The 22,316-nt window shown below is 43.8% G+C and overlaps 1 long non-coding RNA gene across 8 annotated transcripts in view; it reads right to left on the bottom strand.

Annotated features, from left to right (window-relative positions):
* LOC307181149 overlaps nt 1-22,316 on the bottom strand; it is a 589,424-nt gene that overhangs the window by 57,252 nt on the left and 509,856 nt on the right. For all 8 annotated transcript variants that reach the window (XR_013826021.1, XR_013826022.1, XR_013826023.1 and 5 more), the window contains exon 3: nt 1,646-1,731. This is a non-coding gene — a long non-coding RNA (uncharacterized lncRNA). The remainder of the gene's footprint in view (nt 1-1,645; nt 1,732-22,316) is intronic.

The raw sequence follows: 22,316 nt of genomic DNA, 5'->3' as shown, positions 1-22,316 counted from the left end.
AGAACCTCGTTTACCGTACAACTTCAATATTGCAGAAAGTACAAAATGGATAAAGAACTTGTGGTACTTACGTACAATGCAGTATCACTCAGCAATGAAATCTGTCATCAGGCCCATAGCAGCATAATGAGTGGATTCAGGTACGATGATTCTAACTGAAATAAGTCACACAGAAAAAGAAACATCATAAGATATCACTAATACACGGAATGTAAACTTGGCTACACAGGAACTGAATTCCAAAACAGAACAGGGTCTCAAATTTAGAAAACCAACTTATGCTTGCTTAAGGGGAAAGGTGAGTTGGGGTGCTGTATAAAACCAGAGATTGAAATGAGCACAGATCAAGTTCCTTAAGCCAAATATGGAATAGACAAGAGCTACTCCTTGCTCAACGAAATGGACTCAACACCCCATATTAAACGCCTAAGAATGTACCTGACTAGTAAGTATCTTAAAACCTATGGATTGCTATGTCTCCGAAAGAGAATCAAGCGTGTGTACAGGGGCATAAACGCAGCAGTGATAGGATTGGAGAGGTTCAGTGAGCAAATGAAGATCCTTTGAAGTCATATTGCATGGTACCCATTCCACGAGTTTCAACTACCCAGGTTTAAGGTATTCTACCTTCAGCTAAAACATGCATGTGGAACCTAAAGTATGATCAACCATGTGATCGGGAGATGTGTTCAAATATGTCTCAGTTTTCGTACCCTGGTACTCGGGTGCAACATTCCAGACGCTTTACTAACACTCTCCCGACTTGGAGAGTCAGTCTCTTTAACCTCCTGTTTGGCCCAGTTTGCAATTTCTGCGGAAGATGAACAGGAATAGCGAGAACCAATGAGAGACTAGCTGGAGGTGTCTGGACGGGCAAATTTAACTCTCATTTCCCACCAGGAAGAGGAATTCACCAAAGGCTCAGCATGCCGTGGTGGAACAAGATTAGGGCCTGAAGCCATCCTGCGGTGTTGCGGCCAGCTCAAAAGAAAGCGAGTTGAAGGAAGGAGCTCAGGGGCACTGTAATTCACAAACCTGCAGAGTTATAAATGACAGCTATCGTCCAAAAATATACTGAAGTAAGGCTGCCAAGAGGACTTGAAAGCGGGGCAGAATTGCAGGAAACCGATTTCAGGAGGTAGACTGGAATTGCATTGAAAGCATAGGAAAAGAGGCAGAACGTCCACAATGATGCACTTGGCCAAAAAGGGCGTATGCGTTTTTTCCTGAATATATTCAGGAAAAAACGCATACGCCCTTTTTGGCCAACCAAGCAAACTTGGAAAGGAAATCTGCACTACAATGAAGTCTCACTTCCCCCTGGTCAAAAGGGCCATCTGAAAAAAGTGTAAAATCCAGAAAGGCAGGACAGGCCATGGAGAACTGGGAGCCTTGTTATGCTGATGGGCGGGATGTAAATTGCCAACAGATACTCGGGAGAAGTGTATGGTGTTTCCTGAAACATCTAAAACACAAAGCAACAGAGCCTAGGGCACTTCCACTTATGGTCCTATAGCTTAGGGAAATTAAAATCAAAAAGACACAGCCACCACAAAGTTTGGGACGCCTCTGTTTACAAGAACCTCGTTTACAGTACAAGATCAGCATCGCAGAAAGTGAAAAATGGATAAAGAAGTTGTGGTACTTGCGTACAATGCAGTATCAATCAGCAATGAAATCTATGTCATCAGGCCCGTAGCAGCATAATGAGTGGATTCAGGTACGATGATTCTAAATGAAATAAGTCACACAGAAAAAGAAACATCATAAGATATCACTAATACACGGAATGTAAACTTGGCTACACAGGAACTGAATTCCAACACAGAACAGGGTCTCAAATTTAGAAAACCAACTTATGCTTGCTTAAGAGGAAAGGTGAGTTGGGGTGCTGCATAAAACCAGAGATTGAAATGAGCACAGATAAAGTTCCTTAAGCCAAATATGGAATAGACAAGAGCTACTCCTTGCTCAACGAAATGGACTCAACACCGCATATTAAACGCCTAAGAATGTACCTGACTAGTAAGTATCTTAAAACCTATGGATTGCTATGTCTCCGAAAGAGAATCAAACGTGTGTACAGGGGCATAAACGCAGCAGTGATAGGATAGGAGAGGTTCGGTGAGCAAATGAAGACCCTTTGAAGTCATATTGCATGGTACCCATTACACGGGTCTCAATTACCCAGGTTTAAGGTATTCTTCCTTCAGCTAAAACATGCATGTGGAACCCAGAGTATGATCAACCATGTGAATGGGAGACGTATTCAAATACGTCTCAGTTTTCATCCCCTGGTACTCGGGTGCAACATTCCAGACGCTTTACTAACAATCTCCCCACTTGGAGAGTCAGTCCCTTTAACCTCCTGTTTGGCCCAGTTTGCAATTTCTGCGGAAGATGAACAGGAATAGGGAGAACCAATGAGAGACTAGCTGGAGGTGTCTGGACGGGCAAATTTAACTCTCATTTCCCACCAGGAAGAGGAATTAACCAAAGGCTCAGCGTGCCGTGCCGGAACCAGATTAGGGCCTGAAGCCATCCTGCGGTGTTGCGGCCAGCTCACAAGAAAGAGAGTTGAAGAAAGGAGCTCAGGGGCACTGTAATTCACAAACCTGCAGAGTTATAAATGACAGCTATCGTCCAAAAATAGACTGAAGTAAGGCTGCCAAGAGGACTTGAAAGCGGGGCAGAATTGCAGGAAACCGATTTCAGGAGGTAGACTGGAATTGCATTGAAAGCATAGGAAAAGAGGCAGAACGTCCACAATGATGAACTTGGCCAAAAAGGGCGTATGCGTTTTTTCCTGAATATATTCACGAAAAAACGCATATGCCCTTTTTGGCCAACCAAGCAAGCTTGCAAAGGAAATCTGCACTACAATGAAGTCTCACTTCCCCCTGGTCAAAAGGGTTATCTGAAAAAAGTGTAAAATCCAGAAAGGCAGGACAGGCCATGGAGAACTGGGAGCCTTGTTATGCTGATGGGCGGGATGTAAATTGCCAACAGACACTCGGGAGAAGTGTATGGTGTTTCCTGAAACATCTAAAAAACAAAGCAACAGAGCCTAGGGCACTTCCACTTATGGTCCTATAGCTTAGGGAAATTAAAATCAAAAAGACACAGCCACCCCAAAATTTGGAACGGCTCTGTTTACAAGAACCTCGTTTACAGTACAAGTTCAACATCGCAGAAAGTGAAAAATGGATAAAGAAGTTGTGGTATTTACTTACAAAGCAATATCACTCAGCAATGAAATCTATGTCATCAGGCCCTTAGCAGCACAATGAGTGGATTCAGGTATGATGATCCTAACTGAAATAAGTCACACAGAAAAAGAAACATCATAAGATATCAGTAATACACGGAATGTAAACTTGGCTACACAGGAACTGAATTCCAAAACAGAACAGGGTCTCAAATTTAGAAAACCAACTTATGCTTGCTTAAGGGTAAAGGTGAGTTGGGGTGCTGCATAAAACCAGAGATTGAAATGAGCACAGATAAAGTTCCTTAAGCCAAATATGGAATAGACAAGAGCTACTCCTTGCTCAACGAAATGGACTCAACACCGCATATTAAACGCCTAAGAATGTACCTGACTAGTAAGTATCTTAAAACCTATGGATTGCTATGTCTCCGACAGAGAATCAAGCATGTGTACAGGGGCATAAACGCGGCAGTGATAGGATTGGAGAGGTTCGGTGAGCAAATGAAGACCCTTTGAAGTCATATTGCATGGTACCCATTCCACGGTTTCAACTACCCAGGTTTAAGGTATTCTTCCTTCAGCTAAAACATGCATGTGGAACCTATAGTATGATCAACCATGTGATCAGGAGACGTGTTCAAATATGTCTCAGTTTTCGTACCCTGGTACTCGGGTGCAACATTCCAAACGCTTTACTAACACTCTCCCGACTTAGAGAGTCAGTCCCTTTAACCTCCTGTTTGGCCCAGATTGCATATTTTGCGGAAGATGAACAGGAATAGTGAGAACCAATGAGAGACTAGCTGGAGGTGTCTGGACGGGCAAATTTAACTCTCATTTCCCACCAGGAAGAGGAATTAACCAAAGGCTCAGCGTGCCGTGCCGGAACCAGATTAGGGCCTGAAGCCATCCTGCGGTGTTGCGGCCAGCTCACAAGAAAGAGAGTTGAAGAAAGGAGCTCAGGGGCACTGTAATTCACAAACCTGCAGAGTTATAAATGACAGCTATCGTCCAAAAATAGACTGAAGTAAGGCTGCCAAGAGGACTTGAAAGCGGGGCAGAATTGCAGGAAACCGATTTCAGGAGGTAGACTGGAATTGCATTGAAAGCATAGGAAAAGAGGCAGAACGTCCACAATGATGCACTTGGCCAAAAAGGGCGTATGCGTTTTTTTCCTGAATATATTCAGGAAAAACCGCATACGCCCTTTTTGGCCAACCAAGCAAACTTGCAAAGGAAATCTGCACTACAATGAAGTCTCACTTCCCCCAGGTCAAAAGGGCCATCTGAAAAAAGTGTAAAATCCAGAAAGGCAGGACAGGCCATGGAGAACTGGGAGCCTTGTTATGCTGATGGGCGGGATGTAAATTGCCAACAGACACTCGGGAGAAGTGTATGGTGTTTCCTGAAACATCTAAAAAACAAAGCAACAGAGCCTAGGGCACTTCCAGTTATGGTCCTATAGCTTAGGGAAATTAAAATCAAAAAGACACAGCCACCCCAAAGTTTGGGACGCCTCTGTTTACAAGAACATCGTTTACCGTACAAGTTCAATATAACAGAAAGTGAAAAATGGATAAAGAACTTGTGGTACTTACGTACAATGCAGTATCACTCAGCAATGAAATCTAATGTCATCAGGCCCGTAGCAGCATAATGAGTGGATTCAAGTACGATGATTCTAACTGAAATAAGTCACACAGAAAAAGAAACATCATAAGATATCAGTAATACACGGAATGTAAACTTGGCTACACAGGAACTGAATTCCAAAACAGAACAGGGTCTCAAATTTAGAAAACCAACTTATGCTTGCTTAAGGGGAAAGGTGAGTTGGGGTGCTGCATAAAACCAGAGATTGAAATGAGCACAGATAAAGTTCCTTAAGCCAAATATGGAATAGACAAGAGCTACTCCTTGCTCAACGATATGGACTCAACACCCCATATTAAACGCCTAAGAATGTACCTGACTAATAAGTATCTTAAAACCTATGGATTGCTATGCCTCCGAAAGAGAATCAAGCGTGTGTACAGGGGCATAAACGCAGCAGTGACAGGATTGGAGAGGTTCAGTGAGCAAATGAAGACTCATTGAAGTCATACTGCATGGTACCCATTCCACGGGTTTCAACTCTCCAGGTTTAAGGTATTCTTCCTTCAGCTAAAACATGCATGTGGAACCCAGAGTATGATCAACCGTGTGAACGGGAGACGTGTTCAAATATGTCTCAGTTTTCCTCCCTTGGTACTCGGAAGAAACATTCCAGACGCTTTACTAACACTCTCCCCACTTGGAGAGTCAGCGCCTTTAACCTCCTGTTTGGCCCAGTTTGCAATTTCTGCGGAAGATGAACAGGAATAGGGAGAACCAATGAGAGACTAGCTGGAGGTGTCTGGACGGGCAAATTTAACTCTCATTTCCCACCAGGAAGAGGAAATAACCAAAGGCTCAGCGTACCGTGCCAGAACCAGATTAGGGCCTGAAGCCATCCTGCGGTGTTGCGGCCAGGTCACAAGAAAGCGAGTTGAAGAAAGGAGCTCAGGGGCACTGTAATTCACAAACCTGCAGAGTTATAAATGACAGCTATCGTCCAAAAATATACTGAAGTAAGGCTGCCAAGAGGACATGAACGTGGGGCAGAATTGCAGGAAACCGATTTCAGGAGGTAGACTGGAATTGCATTGAAAGCATAGGAAAAGAGGCAGAACGTCCACAATGCTGCACTTGGCCAAAAAGGGCGTATGCGTTTTTTCCTGAATATATTCAGGAAAAAACGCATACGCCCTTTTTGGCCAACCAAGCAAACTTGCAAAGGAAATCTGCACTACAATGAAGTCTCCCTTCCCCCCGGTCAAAAGGGCCATCTGAAAAAAGTGTAAAATCCAGAAAGGCAGGACAGGCCATGGAGAACTGGGAGCCTTGTTATGCTGATGGGCGGGATGTAAATTGCCAACAGACACTCGGGAGAAGTGTATGGTGTTTCCTGAAACATCTAAAAAACAAAGCAACAGAGCCTAGGGCACTTCCACTTATGGTCCTATAGCTTAGGGAAATTAAAATCAAAAACACAGCCACCCCAAATTTGGGATGCCTCTGTTTACAAGAACCTCGTTTACCGTACAAGTTCAATATCACAGAAAGTGAAAAATGGATAAAGAACTTGTGGTACTTACGTACAATGCAGTATCACTCAGCAATGAAATCTATGTCAACAGGACCGTAGCAGCATAATGAGTGGATTCAGGTACGATGATTCTAACTGAAATAAGTCACACAGAAAAAGAAACATCATAAGATATCACTAATACACGGAATGTAAACTTGGCTACACAGGAACTGAATTACAGAACAGAACAGGGTCTCAAATTTAGAAAACCAACTTATGCTTGCTTAAGGGGAAAGGTGAGTTGGGGTGCTGCATAAAACCAGAGATTGAAATGAGCACAGATAAATTTCCTTAAGCCAAATATGGGATAGACAAGAGCTACTCCTTGCTCAACGAAATGGACTCAACACCCCATATTAAACGCCTAAGAATGTACCTGACTAGTAAGTATCTTAAAACCTATGGATTGCTATGTCTCCAAAAGAGAATCAAGCGTGTGTACAGGGGCATAAACGCAGCAGTGATAGGATTGGAGAGGTTCGGTGAGCAAATGAAGACCCTATGAAGTCATATTGCATGGTACCCATTACACGGGTCTCAACTCTCAAGGTTTAAGGTATTCTTCCTTCAGCTAAAACATGCATGTGGTACCCAGAGTATGATCAACCGTGTGAATGGGAGACGTGTTCAAATATGTCTCAGTTTTCCTCCCCTGGTACTCGGGTGCAACATTCCAGACGCTTTACTAACACTCTCCCCACTTGGAGAGTCAGCGCCTTTAACCTCCTGTTTGGCCCAGTTTGCAATTTCTGCGGAAGCTGAACAGGAATAGGGAGAACCAATGAGAGACTAGCTGGAGGTGTCTGGACAGGCAAATTTAACTCTCATTTCCCACCAGAAAGAGGAAATAACCAAAGGCTCAGCGTGCCGTGCCGGAACCAGATTAGGGCCTGAAGCCATCCTGCGGTGTTGCGGTCAGCTCAAAAGAAAGCGAGTTGAAGAAAGGAGCTCAGGGGCACTGTAATTCACAAACCTGCAGAGGTATAAATGACAGCTACCGTCCAAAAATATACTGAAGTAAGGCTGCCAAGAGGACTTGAAAGCGGGGCAGAATTGCAGGAAACCGATTTCAGGAGGTAGACTGGAATTGCATTGAAAGCACAGGAAAAGAGGCAAAACGTCCACAATGATGCAATTGGCCAAAAAGGGCATATGCGTTTTTTCCTGAATATATTCAGGAAAAAACGCATACGCCCTTTTTGGCCAACCAAGCAAGCTTGCAAAGGAAATCTGCACTACAATGAAGTCTCACTTCCCCCCGGTCAAAAGGGCCATCTGAAAAAAGTGTAAAATCCAGAAAGGCAGGACAGGCCATGGAGAACTGGGAGCCTTGTTATGCTGATGGGCGGGATGTAAATTGCTAACAGACACTCGGGAGAAGTGTATGGTGTTTCCTGAAACATCTAAAAAACAAAGCAACAGAGCCTAGGGCACTGCCACTTATGGTCCTATAGCTTAGGGAAATTAAAATCAAAAAGACACAGCCACCCCAAAGTTTGGGACGACTCTGTTTACAAGAACCTCGTTTACAGTACAAGTTCAACATCGCAGAAAGTGAAAAATGGATAAAGAAGTTGTGGTATTTACTTACAAAGCAATATCACTCAGCAATGAAATCTATGTCATCAGGCCCTTAGCAGCACTATGAGTGGATTCAGGTGTGATGATTCTAACTGAAATAAGTCACACAGAAAAAGAAACATCATAAGATATCAGTAATACACGGAATGTAAACTTGGCTACACAGGAACTGAATTACAGAACAGAACAGGGTCTCAAATTTAGAAAACCAACTTATGCTTGCTTAAGGGTAAAGGTGAGTTGGGGTGCTGCATAAAAGCAGAGATTGAAATGAGCACAGATAAAGTTCCTTAAGCCAAATATGGAATAGACAAGAGGTACTCCTTGCTCAACGAAATGGACTCAACACCGCATATTAAACGCCTAAGAATGTACCTGACTAGTAAGTATCTTAAAAGCTATGGATTCCTATTTCTCCGAAAGAGAATCAAGCATGTGTACAGGGGCATAAACGCAGCAGTGATACGATTGGAGAGGCTCGGTGAGCAAATGAAGACCCTTTGAAGTCATATTGCATGGTACCCATTCCACGGGTTTCAACTACCCAGGTTTAAGGTATTCTTCCTTCAGCTAAAACATGCATGTGGAACCTAGAGTATGATCAACCATGTGATCGGGAGACGTGTTCAAATATGTCTCAGTTTTCGTACCCTGGTACTCGGGTGCAACATTCCAGACGCTTTACTAACACTCTCCCGACTTCAGAGTCAGGCCCTTTAACGTCCTGTTTGGCCCAGTTTGCAATTTCTGCGGAAGATGAACAGGAATAGCGAGAACCAATGAGAGACTAGCTGGAGGTGTCTGGACGGGCAAATTTAACTCTCATTTCCCACCAGGAAGAGGAAATAACCAAAGGCTCAGCGTGCCGTGCCAGAACCAGATTAGGGCCTGAAGCCATCCTGCGGTGTTGCGGCCAGCTCAAAAGAAAGCGAGTTGAAGAAAGGAGCTCAGGGGCACTGTAATTCACAAACCTGCAGAGTTATAAATGACAGCTATCGTCCAAAAATATACTGAAGTAAGGCTGCCAAGAGGACTTGAAAGTGGGGCAGAATTGCAGGAAACCAATTTCAGGAGGTACACTGGAATTGCATTTCAAGCATAGGAAAAGAGGCAGAACGTCCACAATGATGCACTTGGCCAAAAAGGGCGTATGCGTTTTTTCCTGAATATATTCAGGAAAAAACGCATACGCCCTTTTTGGCCAACCAAGCAAGCTTGCAAAGGAAATCTGCACTACAATGAAGTCTCACTTCCCCCCGGTCAAAAGGGCCATCTGAAAATGTGTAAAATCCAGAAAGGCAGGACAGGCCATGGAGAACTGGGAGCCTTGTTATGCTGATGAGCGGGATGTAAATTGCCAACAGACACTCGGGAGAAGTGTATGGTGTTTCCTGAAACATCTAAAAAACAAAGCAACAGAGCCTAGGGCACTTCCACTTATGGTCCTATAGCTTAGGGAAATTAAAATCAAAAAGACAAGGCCACCCCAAAGTTTGGGACGCCTCTGTTTACAAGAACCTCATTTACCGTACAAGTTCAATATAACAGAAAGTGAAAAATGGATAAAGAACTTGTGGTACTTACGTACAATGCAGTATCACTCAGCAATGAAATCTAATGTCATCAGGCCCGTAGCAGCATAATGAGTGGATTCAAGTACGATGATTCTAACTGAAATAAGTCACACAGAAAAAGAAACATCATAAGATATCAGTAATACACGGAATGTAAACTTGGCTACACAGGAACTGAATTCCAAAACAGAACAGGGTCTCAAATTTAGAAAACCAACTTATGCTTGCTTAAGGGGAAAGGTGAGTTGGGGTGCTGCATAAAACCAGAGATTGAAATGAGCACAGATAAAGTTCCTTAAGCCAAATATGGAATAGACAAGAGCTACTCCTTGCTCAACGATATGGACTCAACACCCCATATTAAACGCCTAAGAATGTACCTGACTAATAAGTATCTTAAAACCTATGGATTGCTATGTCTCCGAAAGAGAATCAAGCGTGTGTACAGGGGCATAAACGCAGCAGTGACAGGATTGGAGAGGTTCAGTGAGCAAATGAAGACTCATTGAAGTCATACTGCATGGTACCCATTCCACGGGTTTCAACTCTCCAGGTTTAAGGTATTCTTCCTTCAGCTAAAACATGCATGTGGAACCCAGAGTATGATCAACCGTGTGAACGGGAGACGTGTTCAAATATGTCTCAGTTTTCCTCCCTTGGTACTCGGAAGAAACATTCCAGACGCTTTACTAACACTCTCCCCACTTGGAGAGTCAGCGCCTTTAACCTCCTGTTTGGCCCAGTTTGCAATTTCTGCGGAAGATGAACAGGAATAGGGAGAACCAATGAGAGACTAGCTGGAGGTGTCTGGACGGGCAAATTTAACTCTCATTTCCCACCAGGAAGAGGAAATAACCAAAGGCTCAGCGTACCGTGCCAGAACCAGATTAGGGCCTGAAGCCATCCTGCGGTGTTGCGGCCAGGTCACAAGAAAGCGAGTTGAAGAAAGGAGCTCAGGGGCACTGTAATTCACAAACCTGCAGAGTTATAAATGACAGCTATCGTCCAAAAATATACTGAAGTAAGGCTGCCAAGAGGACATGAACGTGGGGCAGAATTGCAGGAAACCGATTTCAGGAGGTAGACTGGAATTGCATTGAAAGCATAGGAAAAGAGGCAGAACGTCCACAATGCTGCACTTGGCCAAAAAGGGCGTATGCGTTTTTTCCTGAATATATTCAGGAAAAAACGCATACGCCCTTTTTGGCCAACCAAGCAAACTTGAAAAGGAAATCTGCACTACAATGAAGTCTCCCTTCCCCCCGGTCAAAAGGGCCATCTGAAAAAAGTGTAAAATCCAGAAAGGCAGGACAGGCCATGGAGAACTGGGAGCCTTGTTATGCTGATGGGCGGGATGTAAATTGCCAACAGACACTCGGGAGAAGTGTATGGTGTTTCCTGAAACATCTAAAAAACAAAGCAACAGAGCCTAGGGCACTTCCACTTATGGTCCTATAGCTTAGGGAAATTAAAATCAAAAACACAGCCACCCCAAAGTTTGGGATGCCTCTGTTTACAAGAACCTCGTTTACCGTACAAGTTCAATATCACAGAAAGTGAAAAATGGATAAAGAACTTGTGGTACTTACGTACAATGCAGTATCACTCAGCAATGAAATCTATGTCAACAGGACCGTAGCAGCATAATGAGTGGATTCAGGTACGATGATTCTAACTGAAATAAGTCACACAGAAAAAGAAACATCATAAGATATCACTAATACACGGAATGTAAACTTGGCTACACAGGAACTGAATTACAGAACAGAACAGGGTCTCAAATTTAGAAAACCAACTTATGCTTGCTTAAGGGGAAAGGTGAGTTGGGGTGCTGCATAAAACCAGAGATTGAAATGAGCACAGATAAATTTCCTTAAGCCAAATATGGGATAGACAAGAGCTACTCCTTGCTCAACGAAATGGACTCAACACCCCATATTAAACGCCTAAGAATGTACCTGACTAGTAAGTATCTTAAAACCTATGGATTGCTATGTCTCCAAAAGAGAATCAAGCGTGTGTACAGGGGCATAAACGCAGCAGTGATAGGATTGGAGAGGTTCGGTGAGCAAATGAAGACCCTATGAAGTCATATTGCATGGTACCCATTACACGGGTCTCAACTCTCAAGGTTTAAGGTATTCTTCCTTCAGCTAAAACATGCATGTGGTACCCAGAGTATGATCAACCGTGTGAATGGGAGACGTGTTCAAATATGTCTCAGTTTTCCTCCCCTGGTACTCGGGTGCAACATTCCAGACGCTTTACTAACACTCTCCCCACTTGGAGAGTCAGCGCCTTTAACCTCCTGTTTGGCCCAGTTTGCAATTTCTGCGGAAGCTGAACAGGAATAGGGAGAACCAATGAGAGACTAGCTGGAGGTGTCTGGACGGGCAAATTTAACTCTCATTTCCCACCAGAAAGAGGAAATAACCAAAGGCTCAGCGTGCCGTGCCGGAACCAGATTAGGGCCTGAAGCCATCCTGCGGTGTTGCGGTCAGCTCAAAAGAAAGCGAGTTGAAGAAAGGAGCTCAGGGGCACTGTAATTCACAAACCTGCAGAGGTATAAATGACAGCTACCGTCCAAAAATATACTGAAGTAAGGCTGCCAAGAGGACTTGAAAGCGGGGCAGAATTGCAGGAAACCGATTTCAGGAGGTAGACTGGAATTGCATTGAAAGCACAGGAAAAGAGGCAAAACGTCCACAATGATGCAATTGGCCAAAAAGGGCATATGCGTTTTTTCCTGAATATATTCAGGAAAAAACGCATACGCCCTTTTTGGCCAACCAAGCAAGCTTGCAAAGGAAATCTGCACTACAATGAAGTCTCACTTCCCCCCGGTCAAAAGGGCCATCTGAAAAAAGTGTAAAATCCAGAAAGGCAGGACAGGCCATGGAGAACTGGGAGCCTTGTTATGCTGATGGGCGGGATGTAAATTGCTAACAGACACTCGGGAGAAGTGTATGGTGTTTCCTGAAACATCTAAAAAACAAAGCAACAGAGCCTAGGGCACTGTCACTTATGGTCCTATAGCTTAGGGAAATTAAAATCAAAAAGACACAGCCACCCCAAAGTTTGGGACGACTCTGTTTACAAGAACCTCGTTTACAGTACAAGTTCAACATCGCAGAAAGTGAAAAATGGATAAAGAAGTTGTGGTATTTACTTACAAAGCAATATCACTCAGCAATGAAATCTATGTCATCAGGCCCTTAGCAGCACTATGAGTGGATTCAGGTGTGATGATTCTAACTGAAATAAGTCACACAGAAAAAGAAACATCATAAGATATCAGTAATACACGGAATGTAAACTTGGCTACACAGGAACTGAATTACAGAACAGAACAGGGTCTCAAATTTAGAAAACCAACTTATGCTTGCTTAAGGGTAAAGGTGAGTTGGGGTGCTGCATAAAAGCAGAGATTGAAATGAGCACAGATAAAGTTCCTTAAGCCAAATATGGAATAGACAAGAGGTACTCCTTGCTCAACGAAATGGACTCAACACCGCATATTAAACGCCTAAGAATGTACCTGACTAGTAAGTATCTTAAAAGCTATGGATTCCTATTTCTCCGAAAGAGAATCAAGCATGTGTACAGGGGCATAAACGCAGCAGTGATACGATTGGAGAGGCTCGGTGAGCAAATGAAGACCCTTTGAAGTCATATTGCATGGTACCCATTCCACGGGTTTCAACTACCCAGGTTTAAGGTATTCTTCCTTCAGCTAAAACATGCATGTGGAACCTAGAGTATGATCAACCATGTGATCGGGAGACGTGTTCAAATATGTCTCAGTTTTCGTACCCTGGTACTCGGGTGCAACATTCCAGACGCTTTACTAACACTCTCCCGACTTCAGAGTCAGGCCCTTTAACGTCCTGTTTGGCCCAGTTTGCAATTTCTGCGGAAGATGTACAGGAATAGCGAGAACCAATGAGAGACTAGCTGGAGGTGTCTGGACGGGCAAATTTAACTCTCATTTCCCACCAGGAAGAGGAAATAACCAAAGGCTCAGCGTGCCGTGCCAGAACCAGATTAGGGCCTGAAGCCATCCTGCGGTGTTGCGGCCAGCTCAAAAGAAAGCAAGTTGAAGAAAGGAGCTCAGGGGCACTGTAATTCACAAAACTGCAGAGTTATAAATGACAGCTATCGTCCAAAAATATACTGAAGTAAGGCTGCCAAGAGGACTTGAACGCGGGGCAGATTTGCAGGAAACCGATTTCAGGAGGTAGACTGGAATTGCATTGAAAGCATATGAAAAGAGGCAGAACGTCCACAATGATGCACTTGGCCAAAAAGGGCGTATGCGTTTTTTCCTGAATATATTCAGGAAAAAACGCATACGCCCTTTTTGGCCAACCAAGCAAACTTTCAAAGGAAATCTGCACTACATTGAAGTCTCACTTCCCCCCGGTCAAAAGGGCCATCTGAAAAAAGTGTAAAATCCAGAAAGGCAGGACAGGCCATGGAGAACTGGGAGCCTTGTTATGCTGATGGGCGGGATGTAAATTGCCAACAGACACTCGGGAGAAGTGTATGGTGTTTCCTGAAACATCTAGAAAACAAAGCAACAGAGCCTAGGGCACTTCCGCTTATGGTCCTATAGCTTAGGGAAATTAAAATCAAAAAGACACAGCCACCCCAAAGTTTGGGATGCCTCTGTTTACAAGAACCTCGTTTACCGTACAACTTCAATATCACAGAAAGTGAAAAATGGATAAAGAACTTGTGGTACTTACGTACAATGCAGTATCACTCAGCAATGAAATCTATGTCATCAGGCCCGTAGCAGCATAATGAGTGGATTCAGGTACGATGATTCTAACTGAAATAAGTCACACAGAAAAAGAAACTTCATAAGATATCACTAGTACACGGAATGTAAACTTGGCTACACAGGAACTGAATTCCAAAACAGAACAGGGTCTTAAATTTAGAAAACCAACTTATACTTGCTTAAGGGTAAAGGTGAGTTGGGGTGCTGCATAAAACCAGAGATTGAAATGAGCACAGATAAAATTCCTTAAGCCAAATATGGAATAGACAAGAGCTACTCCTGGCTCAACGAAATGGACTCAACACTGCATATTAAACGCCTTAGAATGTACCTGACTAGTGAGTATCTTAAAACCTATGGATTGCTATGTCTCCAAAAGAGAATCAAGCGTGTGTACAGGGGCATAAACGCAGCAGTGATAGGATTGGATAGGTTCGGTGAGCAAATGAAGACCCTGTGAAGTCATATTGCATGGTACCCATTCCACGGGTCTCAACTCTCCAGGTTTAAGGTATTATTCCTTCAGCTAAAACATGCATGTGGAACCCAGAGTATGATCAACCGTGTGAATGGGAGACGTGTTCAAATATGTCTCAGTTTTCCTCCCCTGGTACTCGGGTGCAACATTCCAGACGCTTTACTAACACTCTCCCCACTTGGAGAGTCAGCGCCTTTAACCTCCTGTTTGGCCCAGTTTGCAATTTCTGCGGAAGATGAACAGGAATAGGGAAAACCAATGAGAGACTAACTGGAGGTGTCTGGACGGGCAAATTTAACTCTCATCTCCCACCAGGAAGAGGAAATAACCAAAGGCTCAGCGTGCCGTGCCGGAACCAGATTAGGGCCTGAAGCCATCCTGTGATGTTGCGGCCAGGTCACAAGAAAACGAGTTGAAGAAAGGAGCTCAGGGGCACTGTAATTCACAAACCTGCAGAGTTATAAATGACAGCTACCGTCCAAAAATATACTGAAGTAAGGCTGCCAAGAGGACTTGAACGCGGGGCAGAATTGCAGGAAACCGATTTCAGGAGGTAGACTGGAATTGCATTGAAAGCATATGAAAAGAGGCAGAACGTCCACAATGATGCACTTGGCCAAAAAGGGCGTATGTGTTTTTTCCTGAATATATTCAGGAAAAAACGCATACGCCCTTTTTGGCCAACCAAGCAAACTTGAAAAGGAAATCTGCACTACAATGAAGTCTCACTTCCCCCCGGTCAAAAGGGCCATCTGAAAAAAGTGTAAAATCCAGAAAGGCAGGACAGGCCATGGAGAACTGGGAGCCTTGTTATGCTGATGGGCGGGATGTAAATTGCCAACAGACACTCAGGAGAAGTGTATGGTGTTTCCTGAAACATCTAAAAAACAAAGCAACAGAGCCTAGGGCACTTCCAGTTATGGTCCTATAGCTTAGGGAAATTAAAATCAAAAAGACACAGCCACCCCAAAGTTTGGGACGCCTCTGTTTACAAGAACCTCGTTTACCGTACAAGTTCAATATCACAGAAAGTGAAAAATGGATAAAGAACTTGTGGTACTTACGTACAATGCAGTATCACTCAGCAATAAAATCTATGTCATCAGGCCCTTAGCAGCACAATGAGTGGATTCAGGTACGATGATTCTAACTGAAATAAGTCACACAGAAACAGAAACATCATAAGATATCACTAATACACGGAATGTAAACTTGGCTACACAGGAACTGAATTCCAAAACAGAACAGGGTCTCAAATTTAGAAAACCAACTTATGCTTGCTTAAGGGGAAAGGTGAGTTGGGGTGCTGCATAAAACCAGAGATTGAAATGAGCACAGATAAAGTTCCTTAAGCCAAATATGGAATAGACAAGAGCTACTCCTTGCTCAACGAAATGGACTCAACACCCCATATTAAACGCCTAAGAATGTACCTGACTAGTAAGTATCTTAAAACCTATGGATTGCTATGTCTCCAAAAGAGAATCAAACGTGTGTACAGGGGCATAAACGCAGCAGTGATAGGATTGGAGAGGTTCGGTGAGCAAATGAAGACCCTTTGAAGTCATATTGCATGGTACCCATTCCACGGGTCTCAACTCTCCAGGTTTAAGGTATTCTTCCTTCAGCTAAAACATGCATGTGGAACCCAGAGTATGATCAACCGTGTGAATGGGAGACGTGTTCAAATATGTCTCAGGTTTCCTCCCCTGGTACTCGGGTGTAACATTCCAGACGCTTTACTAACACTCTCCCCACTTGGAGAGTCAGCGCCTTTAACCTCCTGCTTGGCCCAGTTTGCAATTTCTGCGGAAGATGAACAGGAATAGGGAGAACCAATGAGAGACTAGCTGGAGGTGTCTGGACGGGCAAATTTAACTCTCATTTCCCACCAGGAAGAGGAATTAACCAAAGGCTCAGCGTGCCGTGCCGGAACCAGATTAGGGCCTGAAGCCATCCTGCGGTGTTGTGGCCAGCTCAAAAGAAAGCGAGTAGAAGAAAGGAGCTCAGGGGCACTGTAATTCACAAACCTGCAGAGTTATAAATGACAGCTATCGTCCAAAAATATACTGAAGTAAGGCTGCTAAGACGACTTGAAAGCGGGGCAGAATTGCAGGAAACCGATTTCAGGAGGTAGACTGGAATTGCATTTCTAGCATAGGAAAAGAGGCAGAACGTCCACAATGATGCACTTGGCCAAAAAGGGCGTATGCGTTTTTTCCTGAATATATTCAGGAAAAAACGCATACGCCGTTTTTGGCCAACCAAGCAAACTTGCAAAGGAAATCTGCACTACAATGAAGTCTCACTTCCCCCCGGTCAAAAGGGCCATCTGAAAAAAGTGTAAAATCCAGAAAGGCAGGACAGGCCATGGAGTACTGGGAGCCTTGTTATGCTGATGGGCGGGATGTAAATTGCCAACAGACACTCGGGAGAAGTGTATGGTGTTTCCTGAAACATCTAAAAAACAAAGCAACAGAGCCTAGGGCACTTCCACTTATGGTCCTATAGCTTAGGGAAATTAAAATCAAAAAGTCAAGGCCACCCCAAAGTTTGGGACGCCTCTGTTTACAAGAACCTCGTTTACCGTACAAGTTCAATATCACAGAAAGTGAAAAATGGATAAAGAACTTGTGGTACTTACGTACAATGCAGTATCACTCAGCAATGAAATGTATGTCAGCAGGCCCGTAGCAGCATAGTGAGTGGATTCAGGTACGATGATTCTAACTGAAATAAGTCACACAGAAAAAGAAACATCATAAGATGTCACTAATATACGGAATATAAACTTGGTTACAGAGGAAACGAATTCCAAAACAGAACAGGGTCTCAAATTTAGAAAACCATCTTATGCTTGCTTAAGGGGAAAGGTGAGTTGGGGTGCTGCATAAAACCAGAGATTGAAATGAGCACAGATAAAATTCCTTAAGCCAAATATGGAATAGACAAGAGCTACTCCTGGCTCAACGAAATCGACTCAACACTGCATATTAAACGCCTTAGAATGTACCTGACTAGTGAGTATCTTAAAACCTATGGATTGCTATGTCTCCAAAAGAGAATCAAGCGTGTGTACAGGGGCATAAACGCAGCAGTGATAGGATTGGATAGGTTCGGTGAGCAAATGAAGACCCTGTGAAGTCATATTGCATGGTACCCATTCCACGGGTCTCAACTCTCCAGGTTTAAGGTATTATTCCTTCAGCTAAAACATGCATGTGGAACCCAGAGTATGATCAACCGTGTGAATGGGAGACGGGTTCAAATATGTCTCAGTTTTCCTCCCCTGGTACTCGGGTGCAACATTCCAGACGCTTTACTAACACTCTCCCCACTTGGAGAGTCAGCGCCTTTAACCTCCTGTTTGGCCCAGTTTGCAATTTCTGCGGAAGATGAACAGGAATAGGGAAAACCAATGAGAGACTAACTGGAGGTGTCTGGACGGGCAAATTTAACTCTCATTTCCCACCAGGAAGAGGAAATAACCAAAGGCTCAGTGTGCCGTGCCGGAACCAGATTAGGGCCTGAAGCCATCCTGTGATGTTGCGGCCAGGTCACAAGAAAACGAGTTGAAGAAAGGAGCTCAGGGGCACTGTAATTCACAAACCTGCAGAGTTATAAATGACAGCTACCGTCCAAAAATATACTGAAGTAAGGCTGCCAAGAGGACTTGAACGCGGGGCAGAATTGCAGGAAACCGATTTCAGGAGGTAGACTGGAATTGCATTGAAAGCATATGAAAAGAGGCAGAACGTCCACAATGATGCACTTGGCCAAAAAGGGCGTATGCGTTTTTTCCTGAATATATTCAGGAAAAAACGCATATGCCCTTTTTGGCCAACCAAGCAAACTTGAAAAGGAAATCTGCACTACAATGAAGTCTCACTTCCCCCCGGTCAAAAGGGCCATCTGAAAAAAGTGTAAAATCCAGAAAGGCAGGACAGGCCATGGAGAACTGGGAGCCTTGTTATGCTGATGGGCGGGATGTAAATTGCCAACAGACACTCGGGAGAAGTGTATGGTGTTTCCTGAAACATCTAAAAAACAAAGCAACAGAGCCTAGGGCACTTCCAGTTATGGTCCTATAGCTTAGGGAAATTAAAATCAAAAAGACACAGCCACCCCAAAGTTTGGGACGCCTCTGTTTACAAGAACCTCGTTTACCGTACAAGTTCAATATCACAGAAAGTGAAAAATGGATAAAGAACTTGTGGTACTTACGTACAATGCAGTATCACTCAGCAATAAAATCTATGTCATCAGGCCCTTAGCAGCACAATGAGTGGATTCAGGTACGATGATTCTAACTGAAATAAGTCACACAGAAACAGAAACATCATAAGATATCACTAATACACGGAATGTAAACTTGGCTACACAGGAACTGAATTCCAAACCAGAACAGGGTCTCAAATTTAGAAAACCAACTTATGCTTGCTTAAGGGGAAAGGTGAGTTGGGGTGCTGCATAAAACCAGAGATTGAAATGAGCACAGATAAAGTTCCTTAAGCCAAATATGGAATAGACAAGAGCTACTCCTTGCTCAACGAAATGGACTCAACACCCCATATTAAACGCCTAAGAATGTACCTGACTAGTAAGTATCTTAAAACCTATGGATTGCTATGTCTCCAAAAGAGAATCAAACGTGTGTACAGGGCCATAAACGCAGCAGTGATAGGATTGGAGAGGTTCGGTGAGCAAATGAAGACCCTTTGAAGTCATATTGCATGGTACCCATTCCACGGGTCTCAACTCTCCAGGTTTAAGGTATTCTTCCTTCAGCTAAAACATGCATGTGGAACCCAGAGTATGATCAACCGTGTGAATGGGAGACGTGTTCAAATATGTCTCAGGTTTCCTCCCCTGGTACTCGGGTGTAACATTCCAGACGCTTTACTAACACTCTCCCCACTTGGAGAGTCAGCGCCTTTAACCTCCTGCTTGGCCCAGTTTGCAATTTCTGCGGAAGATGAACAGGAATAGGGAGAACCAATGAGAGACTAGCTGGAGGTGTCTGGACGGGCAAATTTAACTCTCATTTCCCACCAGGAAGAGGAATTAACCAAAGGCTCAGCGTGCCGTGCCGGAACCAGATTAGGGCCTGAAGCCATCCTGCGGTGTTGCGGCCAGCTCAAAAGAAAGTGAGTTGAAGAAAGGAGCTCAGGGGCACTGTAATTCACAAACCTGCAGAGTTATAAATGACAGCTATCGTCCAAAAATATACTGAAGTAAGGCTGCTAAGACGACTTGAAAGCGGGGCAGAATTGCAGGAAACCGATTTCAGGAGGTAGACTGGAATTGCATTTCAAGCATAGGAAAAGAGGCAGAACGTCCACAATGATGCACTTGGCCAAAAAGGGCGTATGCGTTTTTTCCTGAATATATTCAGGAAAAAACGCATACGCCGTTTTTGGCCAACCAAGCAAACTTGCAAAGGAAATCTGCACTACAATGAAGTCTCACTTCCCCCCGGTCAAAAGGGCCATCTGAAAAAAGTGTAAAATCCAGAAAGGCAGGACAGGCCATGGAGTACTGGGAGCCTTGTTATGCTGATGGGCGGGATGTAAATTGCCAACAGACACTCGGGAGAAGTGTATGGTGTTTCCTGAAACATCTAAAAAACAAAGCAACAGAGCCTAGGGCACTTCCACTTATGGTCCTATAGCTTAGGGAAATTAAAATCAAAAAGACAAGGCCACCCCAAAGTTTGGGACGCCTCTGTTTACAAGAACCTCATTTACCGTACAAGTTCAATATAACAGAAAGTGAAAAATGGATAAAGAACTTGTGGTACTTACGTACAATGCAGTATCACTCAGCAATGAAATGTATGTCAGCAGGCCCGTAGCAGCATAGTGAGTGGATTCAGGTACGATGATTCTAACTGAAATAAGTCACACAGAAAAAGAAACATCATAAGATGTCACTAATATACGGAATATAAACTTGGTTACAGAGGAAACGAATTCCAAAACAGAACAGGGTCTCAAATTTAGAAAACCAACTTCTGCTTGCTTAAGGGGAAAGGTGAGTTGGGGTGCTGCATAAAACCAGAGATTGAAATGAGCACAGATAAAGTTCCTTAAGCCAAATATGGAATAGACAAGAGCTACTCCTTGCTCAACGAAATGGACTCAACACCCCATATTAAATGCCTAAGAATGTACCTGACTAGTAAGTATCTTAAAACCTATGGATTGCTATGTCTCCGAAAGCGAATCAAGCGTGTGTACAGGGGCATAAACGAAGCAGTGATAGGATTGGAGAGGTTCGGTGAGCAAATGAAGACCCTTTGAAGTCATATTGCATGGTACCCATTACACGGGTTTCAACTACCCAGGTTTAAGGTATTCTTCCTTCAGCTAAAACATGCATGTGGAACCCAGAGTATGATCAACCGTGTGAACGGGAGACGTGTTCAAATATGTCTCAGTTTTCCTCCCCTGGTACTCGGGTGCAACATTCCAGACGCTTTACTAACACTCTCCCGACTTGGAGAGTCAGTCCCTTTAACCTCCTGTTTGGCCCAGTTTGCAATTTTTGCGGAAGATGAACAGGAATAGCGAGAACCAATGAGAGACTAGCTGGAGGTGTCTGGACGGGCAAATTTAACTCTCATTTCCCACCAGGAAGAGGAAATAACCAAAGGCTCAGCATGCCGTGCCGGAACAAGATTAGGGCCTGAAGCCATCCTGCGGTGTTGCGGCCAGCTCAAAAGAAAGCGAGTTGAAGAAAGGAGCTCAGGGACACTGTAATTCACAAACCTGCAGAGTTATAAATGACAGCTATCGTCCAAAAATATACTGAAGTAAGGCTGCCAAGAGGACTTGAAAGCGGGGCAGAATTGCAGGAAACCGATTTCAGGAGGTAGACTGGAATTGCATTGAAAGCATAGGAAAAGAGGCAGAACGTCCACAATGATGCACTTGGCCAAAAAGGGCGTATGCGTTTTTTCCTGAATATATTCAGGAAAAAACGCATACGCCCTTTTTGGCCAACCAAGCAAGCTTGCAAAGGAAATCTGCTCTACAATGAAGTCTCACTTCCCCCCGGTCAAAAGGGCCATCTGAAAAAAGTGTAAAATCCAGAAAGGCAGGACAGGCCATGGAGAACTGGGAGCCTTGTTATGCTGATGGGCGGATGTAAATTGCCAACAGACACTCGGGAGAAGTGTATGGTGTTTCCTGAAACATCTAAAAAACAAAGCAACAGAGCCTAGGGCACTTCCACTTATGGTCCTATAGCTTAGGGAAATTTAAATCAAAAAGACAGAGCCACCCCAAAGTTTGGGACGGCTCTGTTTACAAGAACCTCGCTTATGGTACAAGTTCAATATCGCAGAAAGTGAAAAATGGATGAAGAAGTTGTGGTATTTACTTACAAAGCAATATCACTCAGCAATGAAATCTATGTCATCAGGCCCGTAGCACCATAATGAGTGGATTCTGGTATGATGATTCGAACTGAAATAAGTCACACAGAAAAGAAACATCATAAGGTATCACTAATAC

This window comes from Stenella coeruleoalba (assembly GCF_951394435.1).
Source record: "Stenella coeruleoalba genome assembly, contig: scaffold_76, whole genome shotgun sequence".
NCBI classification, from domain to species: domain Eukaryota; kingdom Metazoa; phylum Chordata; class Mammalia; order Artiodactyla; family Delphinidae; genus Stenella; species Stenella coeruleoalba.
The sequence above is the reverse complement of the archived record's forward strand: the minus strand, read 5'-3'. Positions and strand labels throughout refer to the sequence as shown.